This window comes from Kogia breviceps, chromosome 4 (genome assembly GCF_026419965.1).
Source record: "Kogia breviceps isolate mKogBre1 chromosome 4, mKogBre1 haplotype 1, whole genome shotgun sequence".
NCBI classification, from domain to species: domain Eukaryota; kingdom Metazoa; phylum Chordata; class Mammalia; order Artiodactyla; family Physeteridae; genus Kogia; species Kogia breviceps.
This window is the reverse complement of record NC_081313.1, coordinates 96,618,635-96,636,648: the sequence shown is the minus strand read 5'-3', so window position 1 is coordinate 96,636,648 and position 18,014 is coordinate 96,618,635.

The following is an 18,014-nucleotide window of genomic DNA, read 5'->3' as shown; positions in this document are numbered from 1 at the left end:
GTAATGTTTCTATGGGTGTTATTTTTCCCCCTCAGTGCCTTTGATTTAGAGTTTTCAGCCTCAGTCACAGTCTGTTGCAACTGTCTGAGCCCTGGTCCCAGAAGACTGCTCTCCCACACTTCCTCTGGCCATCTGGAACAGTCTTTCTGCACCTAATTGACTCCATGACTCTTCCTTCCCCATTCCTGAGCTTCCTGTTTCTTTTTAATCTATGACCTCTCATCTTCCTTCTAATAAAATAATCACATTCTTTCTTCTCTTTTCAAATGCTTAGTCATTCCCTGACTTTAATGTGGCTATTTGTAACCTTCTCAAACCTCTTCCTAGTAATAGCCTGAGATGTCACCTATGAAATACTTTCTCATCAGATTCTTATGGTTTTATGTGAATTCATGGCCACTGAGTTAAACTCGATATAAATGATGGCCTGAAATAGTAGCAGTGTTACCCATTGTTTAAGCCAATGTGCAAAGCATGGAGGACTAATCCTACTTTATAATTTTAATGTAGTATATAATTTACAAGGCATGTTTATCACTAATATCTTTTTGGAACTCACAACAGCTCTACACAGAAGGCAAGGCAAGTATTACAATGTTAATACTATTTCCTTATTTATAAAAGTAAGTAATGAAAAATTTCTTGATGACTAAGATCATATTTTGCAGAGTCCCTAAGACTCAGAGTCCTGCTTTAGTGTTCTTTTCCCTAGTTCATGACATTCCCAAGAAACTTAGAAATTGTTTAAATTGGAAAAAGTCAACCATTCAGTAAGATACAGGGCAGTTTTCTTTACCACCTATAAAATGTATTATTTAAACAAACAAAAACTCAGTAATTTAAATCTCTTCTTTTCATCACTCTGGTTAGGTCATCAGCCCTAACTGGTGGTCTTCTAGTAGTTTCTCAGCACCTAACATTCCCAAAGGTGAGTCAGATATTAAGAGAAGAAATGCTAAACGTATGGAAATGGTTCAAAGAAAAATAATGACATATAGGTTGGAGAAATTTATGTATAAGATTAAAGGAGGATGTGTATTTAATTGGCTAAGTAATGAGTAATAAAAAGCAAAAGAGGAATGTTTGTTATGAATATATGAATGGTGAAAACTCAAAGTTGGTAGAAATAATAAAGAACAATCAAGTCTATCTTAGTTGGGAGAGAACAATGAAATCATCAAATAATGCATGATAATGTTTACCATTTTCCCTAGGATATCATTATTTAAAATGAGCTATCAAAGAATTGGGTTTGAATCATATATAATACCCAAATGTGTACCTCCTTCTATCAGTTTTCCGGTCAGTATATTTGCCTTGATGACATCTTTCTCTTGTGGACTCCTGAGACCACAGGAAACCCTGGAAAACTGCTCTGACAATGCTCTCACTTGCTAACATACCTTACACAAAGTTTTACAAATTCAAATTTAACTAGTGGGACACAGCATGAACTATAAGTCACTAAATGTTACCAAGGTACCAATCTAAGGGGCTCTCTTCCTTATCCATGTATTCTTGGGCCACTATATTGGGAACCATGTCACTTCCTAGAATAAAACATCACCTATGGAATCATTGGGATATTTGGAAAATATATGCTCACTCATTGAACACTTAAAGGAATGGCATGAGAGTGTCATGTGCAACACTTCCTCACATGGCTTGCTGAGCTCAGCTGCCAGGTGCAGCCATTTTGCACGACGAACTCTGGTCTGAAGCACCAGGTACAAGGCCTCTACACTGCACCCTGTGAGCAAATGAAACTAGATGAAGCACAAAGGAAAAGGGAAAAATAGAAAAGAAAAACATATTCCTACTCTTAAAGTTAAAAATTGGGGAGGAGAGACAAGATGGAGGAGTAGAAGGACTTGACCTCACTTCCTCTCCCAAAAACACCAAACTCACAACTAACTGCTGAACAGCCATCAACAAAAAAGACTTGCATCTACCAAAAAAGGTATTCTACATCCAAAGACAAAGAAGAAGCCACAAGACAGTAGGAGGGGCACTTTTGTGATATAATCACATCCCATATCCTCCAGGTGGGCAACCCACAAACTGGAAAATAATTATATTGCAGAGGTCCTCCCACAGGAGTGAGAGGTCTGAAACCCATGTCAGGCTCCCCAGCCTGGGGATGTCTGGCATTAGGAGGAGGAGCACCCAGAGCACTTGGCTTTGAAGGTGAGTGGGGCTTGAGTTGGAGCTCCACAGGACTGGGGAAAACAAAGAAACAGAGATTCCACTCTTGGAGGGCGTACACAAGCATTCATGTGCACTGGGACCTGGGGAAAAGCAATGATTCCATAAGAGCCTGGGCCAGACCTACCTGGGGGTTCTTGGAGGGTCTCCTTGTGAGGCAGGGGTTGGCTGTGGCTCACTGTGGGGACAAGGACACTGGTGACAGAGGCCCCAGGGAATACTCATCACAGTGAGCTCCCTAGAGGTCACCATTTTGGCACCAAGACCTGGCCTTACCCAACAGCCTGTAGACACCTCAGGACAAACAACCAACATGGTGGGAACACAGCCCCACCCATCATCAGATGCTACCTAAAGTCGTCCTGAGCCAACAGTAGCCTATAAACAAAGCCCTTAACATGGCCCTGCCCACCAGAAGGACAAGACCCAGCTCCATTCACCAGGGGTCAGGACCAGCCCCTCCCACCAGAAAGCCTGCACAAGCCCCTGGACCCACCTCACCCACCAGGGGCAGATACCAGAACCAATCCTGCATCCTGAGAACAGAGACCAGCTTAATAAAGAGCTAGAAGCTTTAAAGAACAAACAAACAGAGATGAACAATACAATAACTGAAATGAAAAATACACTGGAAGGAATCCATACCAGAATAAATGAGGCAGAAGAAAGAATAAGTGAGCTGGAATACAGAATGGTGGAAATCACTTCTGTGGAGCACAATAAAAAAAGAATGAAAATAAATGAGGACAGTCTAAGAGACCTCTGGGACAACATGAAGTGTGCCAACATTTGCATTATAGGTGTCCCAGAAGAAGAAGAGAGAGAGAAAAACGGCATGGGAAAATATTTGAGGAAATAATAGCTGAAAAATTCCCTAATATGGGAAAGGAAATAGTCCAGGAATCACAGAGAATCCCATACAAGGTAAACCCCAGGTGGAATACCCCAAGACACTTATTAATCAAATTGGCAAAAATTAAAGACATAGAGAAAATATTAAAAGCAACAAAGGCAAAACAACAAATAATATTGAATGGAATCCCCCAAAAGGTTATCAGCTGATTTTTTCAGAAGGAACTCTTCAGGCCAGAAGGGAGTGGCATGGTATATTTAAGGTGATGAAAGGGAAAAACCTACAACAAAGAATACTCAACTCAGCAAGGCTCTTGTTCATATTTGACAGAGAAATCAAAAGTTTTACAGACAAGCAAAAGCTAAGAGAATTCAGCAACACCAAACCAGCTTTACAACAAATGCCAGAGAAACTTCTTTAGGCAGAAAAGAGAGGGACACAACTAGAAACAAAAAAAATCACAAATGGGAAAGCTCACTGTTAAAGGCAAACATACAGTAAAGGAAGGAAATCTTCCACACACAAATATGATATCAAAATTAGTTATCATGAGGAGTACAAATGCACAATATTCACAGCAACTTTAAACAATCTTGTACATATATAGATTGCTCTTTCAAAACATCATGGTAGCCACAAACCAAAACTCTATGATAGATACACAAAAAAGAAAAAGCAATCCAAACACAACACTAAAGATAGCCATCAAATCACAAAAGAAGAGAGCAAAAGAGGAAAGGAAGAAAAAAGACCTACAAAAACAAATCCAAAACAATGAACAAAATGGCAATAAGTATACACATGTCGATAATTACCTTAAATGTAAATGGATTAAATGCTCCAACCAAAAGACATAGACTGGCTGAATGGATACAAAATAAGACCCATATATATGCTGTCTACCAGAGACCGACTTCAGACCTAGGGACACATACAGACTGAAAGAGGGGATGGGAAAAGATATTTCATGCAAATGGAAATCAAAAGAAAGCTGGAGTAGCAATACTCATATCAGACAAAATAGACTTTAAAATCAAGACTGCTACAAGAGACAAGGAAGGGTACTACATAATGATCAAGAGATCAATCCAAGAAGAAGATATAACAATTGTAAATATATACACACCCAACATAGGAGCAACTCAATACATAAGGAAAATGCGAACAGCCATAAAAAGAGAAATCAACAGTAATACAATAATAGTGCAGGACTTTAACACCCCACTTACATCAATGAACAGATCATCCAGACAGAAAATCAATAAGGAAACACAGGCCTTAAAGGACACATTAGACCAGATTGACTTAATTGATATTTATAGAACATTCCATCTAAAAGCAGCAGAATACATATTCTTCTCAAGTATACATGGAACATTCTCCAAGATAGATCACATGCTGGGCCACAAAGTGAGGCTTGGTAAATTTGAGAAAATTGAAATCGTATCAAGCATCTTTTCCAACCACAATGCTATGAGATTAGAAATCAAGTACAAGAAAAAAAAACAACTGTAAAAAACACAAGGACGTTGAAGCTAAACAGCATGTTACTAAATAATCAATGGATCACTGAAGAAATCAAAGAGGAAATGAGAAATACCTAGAGACAAATGACAATAAAAACATGATGACCCAAAACCAATGGGATACAGCAAAAGCAGTTCTAAAAGGGAAGTTTATAGCAATACAGTCTTACTTCAGGAAACGAAAAATCTCAAACAACCTAACTGTACACCTAAAGCAACTAGAGAAAGCAGAACAAACAAACCCCAAAGTTAGTAGATGGAAAGGAATCATAATGATCAGAGTAGAAATAAATGAAATAGAGATGAAGAAAACAATAGGAAAGATCAATGAAACTAAAAGCTGGTTCTTTGAAAAGATAAAGAAAATTGATAAACCTTTAGCCAGACTCATGAAGAGAAAAAGGGAGAGGGCTCAAATAAATAAAATTAGAAATGAAAAAGGAGAAGTTACAACAGACACCACAGAAATACAAAGCATCATAAGAGACCACAACAAGCAATTTATGCCAGTAAAATGGACAACGTAGAAGAAATGACAAATTCTTATGAAGGTACAATCTTCAAGCCTGAACTGGGAAGAAATAGAAAATATGAACAGACCAATCACAAGTACTGAAATTGAAACTGTGATTAAAAGACTTCCAACAAACAAAAGTCCAGGACCAACTGGCTTCACAGGCAAATTCTAGAAAACTTTTAGAGAAGCGCTAACACATATCCTTCTCAAATCCTGCCAAAAAATTGCAGAAGCTAGAATACTCCCAAACTCATTCTATGTGGCCACCATCACCCTGATACCAAAACCAGACAAAGATACCCCCAAAAAAGAAAATTACAGGACAATACCACTGATGAACGTACATGCAAAAATCCTCGACATAATACTAGCAAACCGAATCCAACAATACATTAAAAGGATCATACAACATGATCAAGTGGTATTTATCCCAGGGATATAAGGATTTTTCAATATATGCAAATTAATCAGTGTGATACACCACATCAATAAATTGAAGACTAAAAAACATATGATCTTTGATGATGGCCATTGCAGCTCTATTTACAATAGCCATGACATGGAAGCAACCTAAGTGTCCATCGACACATGAATGGATAAAGAAAATGTGGCACATATATACAATGGAATATTACTCAGCCATAAAAAGAAATGAAATTGAATTATTTGTAGTGAGGTGGATGGATCTAGAGTCTGTCATACAAAGTGAAGCAAGTCAGAAAGACAAAAACAAATACTGTATGCTAACACATATATATGAAATCTAAAAAAAAAAAAAATGGTTCTGAAGAACCTAGGGGCAGGACAGGAATAAAGATGCAGACGTAGAGAATGGACTTAAGGACACAGAGAGGGGGAAGGGTAATCTGGGACAAAGTGAGAGAGTGGCATGGACTTATATATACTACCAAATGTAAAGTAGATAGCTAGTGGGAAGCAGCCGCATAGCACAAGGAGACTAGCTTGGTGCTTTGTGAACACCTAGAGGGGTGGTATAGGGAGGGTGGGAGGGAGATGCAAGAGGGAGGAGATATGGGGATATATGTATATGTATAGCTAACTCACCTCGTTATAAAGCAGAAACTAACACACCATTGTAAAGCAATTATACTCCAATAAAGATGTTAAAAAAACCCAAAGGATTATTAATTTTTTTAAAAAAGGACAAAAAAGAAAAGAATCCAAATTGGAAAAGATGTTTGCAGATGGCATGATACTATACATAGAAAATCCTAAAGATGCTACCAGAAAACTACTAGAGCTCATCAGTGAACTTGGTACAGTTGCAGGATGCAAAATTAATACACAGAAATATCTTGCATTCGTATACACTAACAGTGAAAGATCAGAAAGAGAAATTAAAGAAACAATCCCATTCACCATCACATCAAAAATAATAAAATAATATAATCTCCAAAATATACAAACAGCTCATGTAGCTCAACAACAAAAAAACAAACAACCCAGTCAAAAAATGCGAAGAACACCTGAACAGATATTTCTCTAAAGAAGACATACAGAAGGCCAAGAGGCACATGAAAAGATGCTCAATATCACTATTAGAGAAATGCAGATCAAAACTACAATGAGGTATCACCTCACACTGGTCAGAATGGCCATCATCAAAAAGTCTACAAACAGTAAATGCTGGAGAGGGTATGGAGAAAAGGGAATCCTTGTACACTGTTGGGTGGGAATGTAAATTGGTACAACCAATATGGAGAACGGTATTGAGGTTCCTTAAAAAACTAAAAATAGAACTACCATATGATCCAGCAATCCCACTTCTGGACATACATATGGAAAAAACTATAATTCGAAAAGATACATGCACCTGACTGTTCATTGCAGCACTATTTCTAATAGCCAAAACATGGAAGCAATCTAAATGTCCATCAACAGAGGAATGGATAAGATGTGGTACATATATACGATGGAATATTACTCAGCCATAAAAAAGAGTGAAATAATGCTGTATGCAGCAATGTGGATGGACCTAGAGATTATCATACTACGTCAAGTAAGTCAGACAGAGAAGGACAAGTATCATATGATATCACATACACGTGTATTCTAAAAAAAATGATACAAATGAATTATCTACAAAACAGAAACAGACTCAGAGAAAACAAAATTATGGCTACCAAAGGGGAAAAGTTGGGGGGAGGGATAAATTAGGAGTTTGGGGTAAAGTAGATAATCAACAAAGACCTACTGTATAGCACAGGGAACTCTACCAATAATCTGTAATAACCTAATGGGAAAAGAATCTGTAAAAGAATTGCTATATGTATACGTACAACTGAATCACTTTGCTGTATACCCGAAACTAAGACAACATTGTAAATCAACTATACTCTAATATAAAATAAAAATTAAATTACAAAAAGTAAAAGAATAGAATGAGACAATTAGTTTTCCTGTTCTTGAATCAAGTTCACATTTTTGTATTTTTCTTCTATGTGCTTTTTTTTTTTTTTTTTTTTTTTTGGTACGCGGGCCTCTCACTGTTGTGGCCTCTCCCATTGAGGAGCAGGCTCCGGACGCGCAGGCTCAGCGGCCATGGCTCACGGGCCCAGCCGCTCCGCGGCATGTGGGATCTTCCCGGACCAGGGCACGAACCCGTGTCCCCTGCATCGGCAGGCGGATTCTCAACCACTGCGCCACCAGGGAAGCCCCTCTTCTATGTGCTTTTACTTTCTCCTTTTCTCTGACTTATCACGATATTTGAATTTTTCTGAACGTATTATTTCCAGATAACTCAGCCAACCGTTGTTTCAGATTACATTGGCTGGTAATGTAATCCTCTTGTGTTGTCTTGTGGTCCTCATGGATTATATATTTTTCATAGTTATGTGCATAGGGAACTAATTTTGATTAGAATGGGGGAATGATGGAATAACCTTACAGTTTCTGTACTTACCTTTTTTCCAACCATTTTGATGTTGTGTATGCTGTATAAATAGATGTATTCACATTTTATTCCAAATTGATTGTACTTGGCCATACAATAATATGATCATGAATTTATCGAGTGCCTATTAAGTGACATGCACTATTTTACACACGAGATACAGAAGTAAATCATGTGCATTTGCTTCTCCATATTAGCTCACTGTCTTCAAGTTTCAAGAGCACTTATCACATCATGTTACTGCTATGTTTCTGAGCTAGACAGAAGCATTGTATGTCATGAGAAGATACAGGATAGAGCAACTAGCCCAACCCAGGTAACAGAGAAGTCTTCCTTGTGTAGAGTACACTGTTTCTCTAACAGCCTTCATTTATTGAACACTTTCTGGCTGACAAAATGTATTCTCATTTGGTCATTTTGAAAATGTTTGTGGCATAGAGATTATTCATTGCTATATTTTGCCCGTGAGAAAGCAGATGTATGACACAGTTTATGAGACTAGTTTAAGGTCACAAAAAGGATAAGGCAATGAGACTTAGGCCTGTATTTTCTGTCTAGGAGTACAAAATTATTTTGTTGTGCCATGTCTAGAAGCCATTCTCTCTTGTCATTTTTAGAGTCCATGCTTTTATCATGGCAAAAGATAATACTGCTTCTCAGAGGCCTTCATCTAAATGAAAACTGAAGAAAATAGTTTCCATCTGTAGCTCACATTTTCACCAGAGGGGCTACTGAGAAGTTCTTTAGCATTACTAGTAGGTACATTCTAAAGAAAAATTGTGCAATTTCCATCCATTTTTCTTTCATTTACTTTGGACTCGCTCTAAGAACATCATCTACTTTTCTTTATATGCACCCTGACATCCACCTTAACAAAACATTTTGTCCTGTCCTTTCTGTTATTAATTCCTCTAGTGAAATGGTATCTTTTTTTTTTTTTATTTTTCCATTTTGGGTAAATGTGTACTTATAAAGAAAGCCTAGAGGGAGATTTTGCTTCTGTACAGAATAAAGACAGACAAGCTGTCCATTATAGCTCTATGCCTGCCTAGAGAAATGCATCAATTATTTTCTAAGTAAGTGAGTAAAAATATATAAAAATTTAGTTGAAAGGACTGTACCTCGTATCTGTTTATGCAAGTCTCTAATCCCTCTGATATTTCGTTATGTCCCTGCTGGAAGAAGAGAGAGCCAAACAGTTGAGAGCTGTAACTGACTGGGCAGATGGAGGTTGTCACTTTAAGCTTTATAAACACCTGTTTTTGAAATTGGAGACCAGTATTTTATATTCCTTTTCATGCAATATCCTCATGCATGTCTGTATTCTTACTCGTAAGGCCCAGAGATTGCACCCATTGGAATATTCAGTTTTTCATCATGGAACCTGACATCCTGAACTGTCACTGAACAGTTGGGTTGAATGTCACCCACACCCTAGAAGAGAGATTAAATGACATTTCAAAACAAGAGCTAAGTGTCTGTGGCAGCATAGGTATTTCTCAGTGGCTGACAGAATGATGTGACTATAGATTGCCTAAGTGAAACAGATTTGGTAGAACAGTTTCAATTATTACCCAAAGAAAAATTTTGGACCAAATGCAACCTCATCAAATTGCAGTTCAGTGAGTTTGAAAGCAGGTGTAAATGTAGGGGAACCAAGAATTGTAGACCATGTAATTATTTGAAAATGTGCATCATCCAATATACTTTGAAGATTATAGACAGGGGCTAGCCTTGTTAAATAAGTTACAATTTTAAAATTGCATTTTGGGCTAAACTCAAAGGAAGAACAGATTATCACTGTTGTGCCTTACTTTAAAAATGAAATTAAATGCACCGTGTGGCAATGTAATAGTTTACATATGTTATTAGGGCAAAATTTTATGTTTCCCTAACTTAATTAGCTGAAAAGATAAAACTAGAATTTCTCCAATTTCTTTATGTATCTTGACTTTGATTTAAAATTGTTTTCTCCCATGTCAAAAGATGTCTTTAATTATTTATCCATTCAACAGATATCTGTGAATACCTGAGAGTTGTTTGTCCTCCCTAGAAAATATACCAACACAAACAAACTGGTGATGGTGAGAACCACCTACTTTAATAAATGGTTGTCTTCCTCCCTTGAGAATAAAATGAGCTGAGTGAACTTATCAATAAATCCTAAAATAACAAAGGAAGTGAAAGAAAATTATACCTATCATAGTCTGCTATTAGCATGAATATCAGCTAATATCACCTGATTCATCAGAGGAAAATTCCTGAGATGCTTTTTTGCCTCCTAAATATATGTGTATTGTTTTGCCTTATTTTCATATAGACGCCAATTTAAAGATTCTTTAGGCTTCAATGAGCAGAAGTCTTTTGACTCATGAAATAATGTCAATCCACAAAGCCAACATTTCCCAGTATTGTCATTCATTAAATGCACTGTTATAAAAACTGAGACTGGGTTTTGAAGGAATAATTTGAAGTCAGCAAAAGAAACATCTAGCTCTACTCCGACCTCCCAAAACACAGAACAACTGTTATAGGTGAAAATTTCCCACAGACTAAAAAACAAAACAAAAAAATCTACTCTTTAATTTAAAAATATGAGAGCCCAAAGTGTACCAAGAGCCCATTTTTCTCTTGAAAGATGGTGCTCAGCTTCACTGCCTGCACACTGTCCAGGCTCACCAAACTACAACTTGTTGCTCTGAGGAAATAGGTGCTCTTCTGTATTGCTAGTGTGGATGCAAATGATTCTATACCTATTGCAGGAAAGTTGGTAATATCTAACAAAACCACATTTGTCTTTTGATACAGTAACCCTGCTTTTAGAAATTGATCTTGAAGATATACCACACCAACAATGCAAAAATATGTGTGCACACATATATAGTCCCACAGACATAGAAAAAAAAAACATATGGATACCAAAGAGGATGGAGGGAGGAATGAATTAGGAGTTTGGGATTAACACATATACCCTACTATATAGATCACCAATAAGGACCTACTGTATAGTATGGTGAATTATACTGAATATTTTGTAATAACCTATAAAGGAAAGGAATCTGGAAAAAAATTGATACATATGTATATATAACTGAATCACTTTGCTGCACACCTGAAACAAAATATGCACATAGTGGAGCACTACAGAGGCATGCAACAGAATGAGGAAGGTCTCTATGAACTGATAGAGTGTGAGTTCTAGGAAAAATTGTTAAATTAAAACATTAACTTTAAAAGTGCTTATATAGTGTGCTAGTCTTCATGTAAGAAAAGGAAATATGAGAAGAACGTGTATCTGTTTTTCATTTCAAAGAGAAACTGAGGAAAGAAAATAAAGATTGAGGTTAGGTGATGGGAGTAATAGTATTGAAGGGAGGGAATGACACCTCTGAGGCATCTTTTATTACATTTTTGAATTTGAAAATTTGTTAATACCCCTTAAAATTAAAAAATGAAATTAAATCAATAAAAATAGGAAGGAGTGGAACAAAAAAATGAAGACAAACTGAAACAAACAAATGTTAATCCTGTTTGTATTGCAAGTGAAGACTATACCCAAGCTGAAGGGATGAAGAATTCATCAAAGGAAGGAGAAAGAGAGGCAAGGAGGGGAGAGAGGAAGAAAGGGAAGGACAGAGGGAGGGGAGAAGGAAGACAGAAAAATAGAGAAAAGAATGAATCCAAGTAATTTGTGAACACAGTATTTGACTATATAATATCAGTTTGGGGCAGGGTTGGATGCAGCAAAGGGAAGAGTTGGTAAGGAATCCTGAATTCATTGTAGCGTGCTTGTTTATTGCAGTGGTACAGGTAAAGCAATTCTGAACTATTTTGCATCTAATATTGGATTGAACAAATGTCACTGTATTGATTTTGCTAGGAACCAGGGTTCTCACTGTGAAGACAGAGATATTCAAATATAGAATGGGGGATGGTATTCCTGTTGATTGGAATTGAAGGATTTTATGAATTTAACATTTGTATGTACATGTGTATATTTATATGCACATGTAAATATATACATGTTACTGTATTTGTATTATGTATATATGTATTTCTTAGATAAGTCCACTGAGATGGCCAAGAAATAAAGACACCCAAGAGCAGTGAGCATACCTGATGCTGAGGTTTTAGTCTCTAATACTATTCCTCACTAAAAGGAATGAAGACTTCAGAGAAAAGGCTCATTTCAGGGTTGGGACAGAGAGGGTACAAGATGATAAGGCTCATTTTGCTATAACAGAGTAAAGGAAGTACCACAAAAATGATCAGAGAATGTCACAAAGACATAGAAACCAGGTTAAAGGGGCTCCAACTAGCCAATTTAGGACAGTTTGAACATCAAAATAATTAAATAGAGTAAAAAAAAAATTAAATCATGGAAAAATAGGAATTCATGTCCATACCAAATATGAACAAGATGAATAAGCACATAAATAAACAGAGTAGAATGGAGGGTTCTTGCTTACAACAGAATGTAATGGTTTGCTGACAAATGCAGAATAAAATCATTATTTTGTAACCATCAGGCTAAATTAGATCAAACAAGATTCATCAATGAATGCTAAATCAAGGGAAAATTTTGATGAGGATCAAGATATGTACATGGTCTTATGGTATCTCCCCATGGACTACTTATTAGCTGCAAGAAGAAAAAGGAATAATTATACAGTGAAGAAATCAAATAACACTTGGAGCAGGTGGATCACAATTAACATAACTAACAAGAGACAGGTGGTCATATGTGGCTCCAGATGTGATGCCCTGAGAAGGACACAACTTCACTATTCAATATCCCAGCAGAGAATGCATATTCTTTATTTAATCATGACGAAGTATTAGTCAAACACACAGTGAGAAGCTTTTTTTTTCAAAGGTAGAGGTTATATTCTTCAAAATACGTCCACAGATAGAGCAAATACAATAAAGTAAAATGCTAATGACAGGTGCACTGGGTGAAGAATATAAGAGTGTTCTGCGTACTATTTTTAGTTTTACAAAGTTTTATTACCTTGACATAATTTCCAAATCAAAAGTTAGTGAAAAAGTACAGGCTGGTAGTCAGTACTTCCTGTTCACAGACAGAGAGCTGAGCAATAATAGAGAATTTTTCTTGACTGATCAAATTTCTCTTTGTAGACATGAGAAGAAAACCAGAATGACCTGAGATTAGAGACAAACCAATCTGCCCAAAGATAAGAATTAAAATAAACAAACTGAAAAATGATGCTTGAAGAACGCTATATATTTAAGCTAATGGAGAAGAATAATTCAGGGAAATTCTGATTAATACTGTGATAGAAATATTTGAAAAGGTATTAAAATTTTAGCAGCTATTATGTAAATAGAATAATCAGAGGATAAGAATATAATTCCTGGAAATCCAACATGTGTTTGTTTGCCAAAATGAAACAGTTTAATAGGAGACCTAGAAAAGAGACTCAAGCAAATCTTCTATTTCAAAGAACAAAATTTCAGAGATGAAAAATCTAAGAGAAAAGTTAGGACATATGAAGCAATACGAGAAACACAGGAAAATACATGAAATTTAACCTTCTTCTAATAGCTTTCCCAAAAAGAGAGAACAAAGAATATTAAGATGTATTGTGAGACTGGGAGAAGAAATCAAAGAAATAACAAAAAAATTTCCCATATCTGAAAAAAGTTTCATAACCTTGAAGACATCTACTGAATGGCTAGTACAATGAGTGACAAAAATCCACATCTAGACATATCACAGTGAAACTGTAGAACACAAGGAGTAAAGAAGATAATAAAAACTTCTGAAAGAGATATAGAACAAAGAATGTACAGATTTCATATAAAGGGCAGAAAATCTTTCATAAGATATTAAATTAGCAAAGGATACCAGAATACAATGTAGCAGTGCCTTCAGTATTTCAGGAGAAATTAACTTGTATTATTCACCCTTAAATCATTAAACAAGAGCATGAGACAATTGTTGTGTTTTATTTACTTCCTTTGAATCAATTTTGAAATCTCAACTTCAGTAAAACTGATAAAGAGATTTAAGTAAGAGTGTTTCAAGAGACTTGGGCAACAAGAAACAATAATTAAACTAGATCAGGAATTAAAATAAATTCCAAGGTTATTTCCATGAATAAGTTCCAGAAAATAAGTTTATGTTCATAAAGTAGATTACATTATACAGAAGCACAAGTTTCTTTAATCAGTAAGAAAACATAACAAATAAGTAGAAACTCTAGGTAAATGAAAGACCTATGCAGGACGTTTATAGTCTAACCTTAAAAAAAAAAGATGACACAAATACATAGTATTAATATAGGAGAGCAGTTGTATGAATGGTGATAAATGCACAGTTGTGTAAACCAACACTACATTCAATACACAGAACCCTTCCCTCACACCCAAATTATTCACTTACCCTGTCCATCTTTAGTCACCTACTTTCCCACCCTTAATGTCTAGACAACACTGATCTTTTCTCAAAATTTTGCCTTGTCTACTTATGCTAAGTGAAGTAAGTCAGACAGCGAAAGACAAATAATGTACGATCTCACTTATATGTAGAATCTAAATTTTTGTTTTTTAAAAAAACACAACAAACTCATAGAAAAAGAGATTAGTCTTGTGGTTACTAGAGGCTGGGTGGGAGGCAGGGAGAATTGGAGGAAGGTGGTCAGAAGGTATATACTCCCAGTTATAAGATACACAAGGACAAGGGTTGTAATGTATAACATGATGACTATAAGTAGCACTACTGTGTGATATATAGGAAAGTTGTTCACAGAGTAGCTCCTAAGAGTTCTCATCACGAAGAGATTTTCTTCCCCTTTTCTTTTTATTGTATCTCTATGAGATGATGGATATTAACTAAACCTATTGTGGTAATTATTTCACAGTATATGTAAATCAAATCATCATGCTGTACATTTTAAGTTTATACAGTGATGTATGTCAATTATTTCTCAATAAGAATGGGAAAAAAAACTGCCTTTTCCTGAATGTTGTATAAACTCAATCATAGAATATGTAATCTTTTGGGTCTGGCTCTTGTCACTAACCATAAGGTATTTGAGATTTATGTCTGTTATTGCATGTAATGAGTCTGTTCTTTTCATTGCTCTATAGGATGGATATACCACACAATTTGTTTATCCATTCACCAGCTAAAGGACTTCTCAGTTGTTTCAAGTTATTTTGAGTAAAGCTGTTAAAAATATTTGCATACAGGTTATTGTGTGTATGTGAATTTTATTTCCCAAATGATTGCTGATGCTGAGCATTTTTCATATGCTTATTTTATTTGCCATTTGTATGACTTTGGTGAAGTGTCTGTTAAAAGCTTTTGCCCATTTTTATTGGATTGTTTTCTTATTGTTGAGTTTTGAGAGCTCTTTATTCTGAATACAAGTCCTTGGTCACATATGTAACAGGCAAGTATTTTCTTCTAGTGTTTGGCTTGTTTTCTTTCATTTAACAGTGTCTTCCAAAGAGCAAAACTTACAATTTTATGAAATCCAATTTTGCATTTTTTTGTATCTAATAATTGTTTGTCTAACCCAAATGTAGCAATATTTTTTCCTATTTTTTTCTAAAAATTTTATAGTAGCACCTTTTACATTTAGCTCTGTGGTAAATTTCAAGTTAATCTCTGCATAATCTGGAAGGCATAGGGTTCATTCAGAGAAGAGATTGAGAATATTAAGGTTAGATAGTATCAGACCATGAGTTCTAGAGGTCACTATGGAAAAATTTGAGAGATTGAGGAGGGATGGAGGTTTGATTTGGATTAAAGGTTATAAGAGATACAGCTAAGGAAGAATCCTCTGGTAAGTGACCACAGGGTGAGCTGTGTTTCTTGTTTTCATTGTGTCAACTATGAGGTGAAGCATAGGTAATGATGGTCTTTTATAGATATTCATGTGTAAGGTGATGAGCACTGGGATGTTCTAGAATTGGTTTGTGTGACACCACAGATCATCTCTGTCATGCCTAAGTCCTCTGCCTGAAGCCTCAGTCTATCCTTTCACTTCCTAGCCAGAAGAGTTATAGAAATGGCTTGTGTCATTCTTTTGGTCATTTGCCAGATGGATGCTACTTTTATTGCCACCATTACCTGTAGAGAAGCCCTACATGATAGAGTTGTCAACAATAGACACATAGAGGCTCTCTGCTCAGTGGTTAACCTCAGGGCATGGTCACACTTGGCAACAGCAAAGGTATTATGCCTCTGAGGGGAGGAAAGTGTTTTCATAAAGAGTAAAGGAGTTCCCTGGGAACCTTATTTAGTCACTTACTGAATGGGGCTGTTGAGGGGCCTGGACCATACCCTCCGGAAACTCAGCCAATGGCTGTGTGGAGACTGGTGAGCATCGAAGTGGACAGTAGTATCAGAATGTTTATTTGTAACCAAAGGGAGACACAAAGATACGTATATGAATGATGCACCTTTCCAAAAGAGCAAATAACTTATAGGGAGAAAAATATTACAAAAGAGGAAAGAGGGTGAGACTCATGTCCCATTGGAGTATAAGTTGAAACAAAAGTTCTGCCCAAAGAAGAAGTAACCAGTGTATTTTGCTGAGTTTGGCCAGCATTATTGTTTAAATTCTTTGCACATGGAACACTCTCTAGGAGAGATCACATGCTGGGCCTCAAAGCAAACCTCAGTAGATTTACAATTTTTGTAGTTGTAAATCAACTACAAAAAAACCCCAAAAAGCCCAAAGACTGTAAAAAACACAAATACATGGAAGCTAAGCAATATATTCAATATTATTAACCAACAAATAGATCACTGAAGAAATCAAAGAGGAAATAAAAAAATACCTAGAGACAAATGAAAATGGACATGATGATCCAAAATCTATGGGATGCAGCAAAAACAGTTCTAAGAGGGAAGTTTATAGCAATACAGTCTTACTTAGAAGAATCTCAAGTAAACAACCTAACTGTACACCTAAAGCAACTAGGGAAAACAGAACAAACAAAACCCAAAGTTAGTAGAAGGAAAGAAGTCATAAAGATCAGAGAGGAAATAAATGCCATACAGATGAAGAAAACAATAGAAAAGATCCATGAAACTAAAAGCTGGTTCTTTGAAAAGATAAACAAAGTTGATAAACCTTTGGGCAGACTCATCAAGAAAGAAAGGGAGAGGGCTCTAATCAATAACGTTAGAAATGAAAAAGGAGAAGTTACAAAAGACACCACAAAAATACAAAGGATCATAAGGGACTACTACAAGCAACTATATCCAAAAAAGAAAAAAAAATTCTTCCAAGTGGTCTATTTGCTGACATGCCAAGGTTTATGAAAGCGGACAGTGAGATAAAGCATATTCTTGGGGTAGAAAAGTTGTTAGAAATTGATAAATGTATTCAATGCTAGTAATTCCCAAAGATCCATGGTAAATATTTTATCAAGGTGTACTTGGCCTTTATTTCATCTCATTAACCCTAATACAAAAGTGATTCCTAATGCTAAAAAAAGTTGAGACACAATTATATGTTTCTAGAACTGCATTATAGTAGAATTATGATCTGTTTGCCTACATTAGTTTTCTATTGCTGTGAACAAGGTATGTCAAAATTAGCAGTTTAATTATGCCTGCTTTTCAGCTCACAGTACTTACATAGCAGGTCTGGGCCTGAGGTAGCTGGCCTGACCCTCAGTGTTTTAGGTGGAAATCAGGTGCCAGCAAGACTTTGGGGAAGAACCTGCTTCCAAACTCGGGGTGTTGGCAGAACCAGCTTCTTATGGTTATAGGCTTAGGTCCTGTTTTCTTGCTGGGTGTTGGCTGGGGTGCTTTCAGATCTTAGATAGTGCTCACATTCCTTGCCACCTGCTTCCCCCTCCAGCCTCAGTATTTGAATCTTCAAAGCCAGAGACAGAGAATCTCCCTCACATGGAATTCCTTTTGCAGTTTGTTTCTTTAAGTGCTCACCTGATTAGGTCAGGGCCAGAGAGGATAATCTCCTTTCACAAACCTTATCACAAGAGTGATATGTCAAC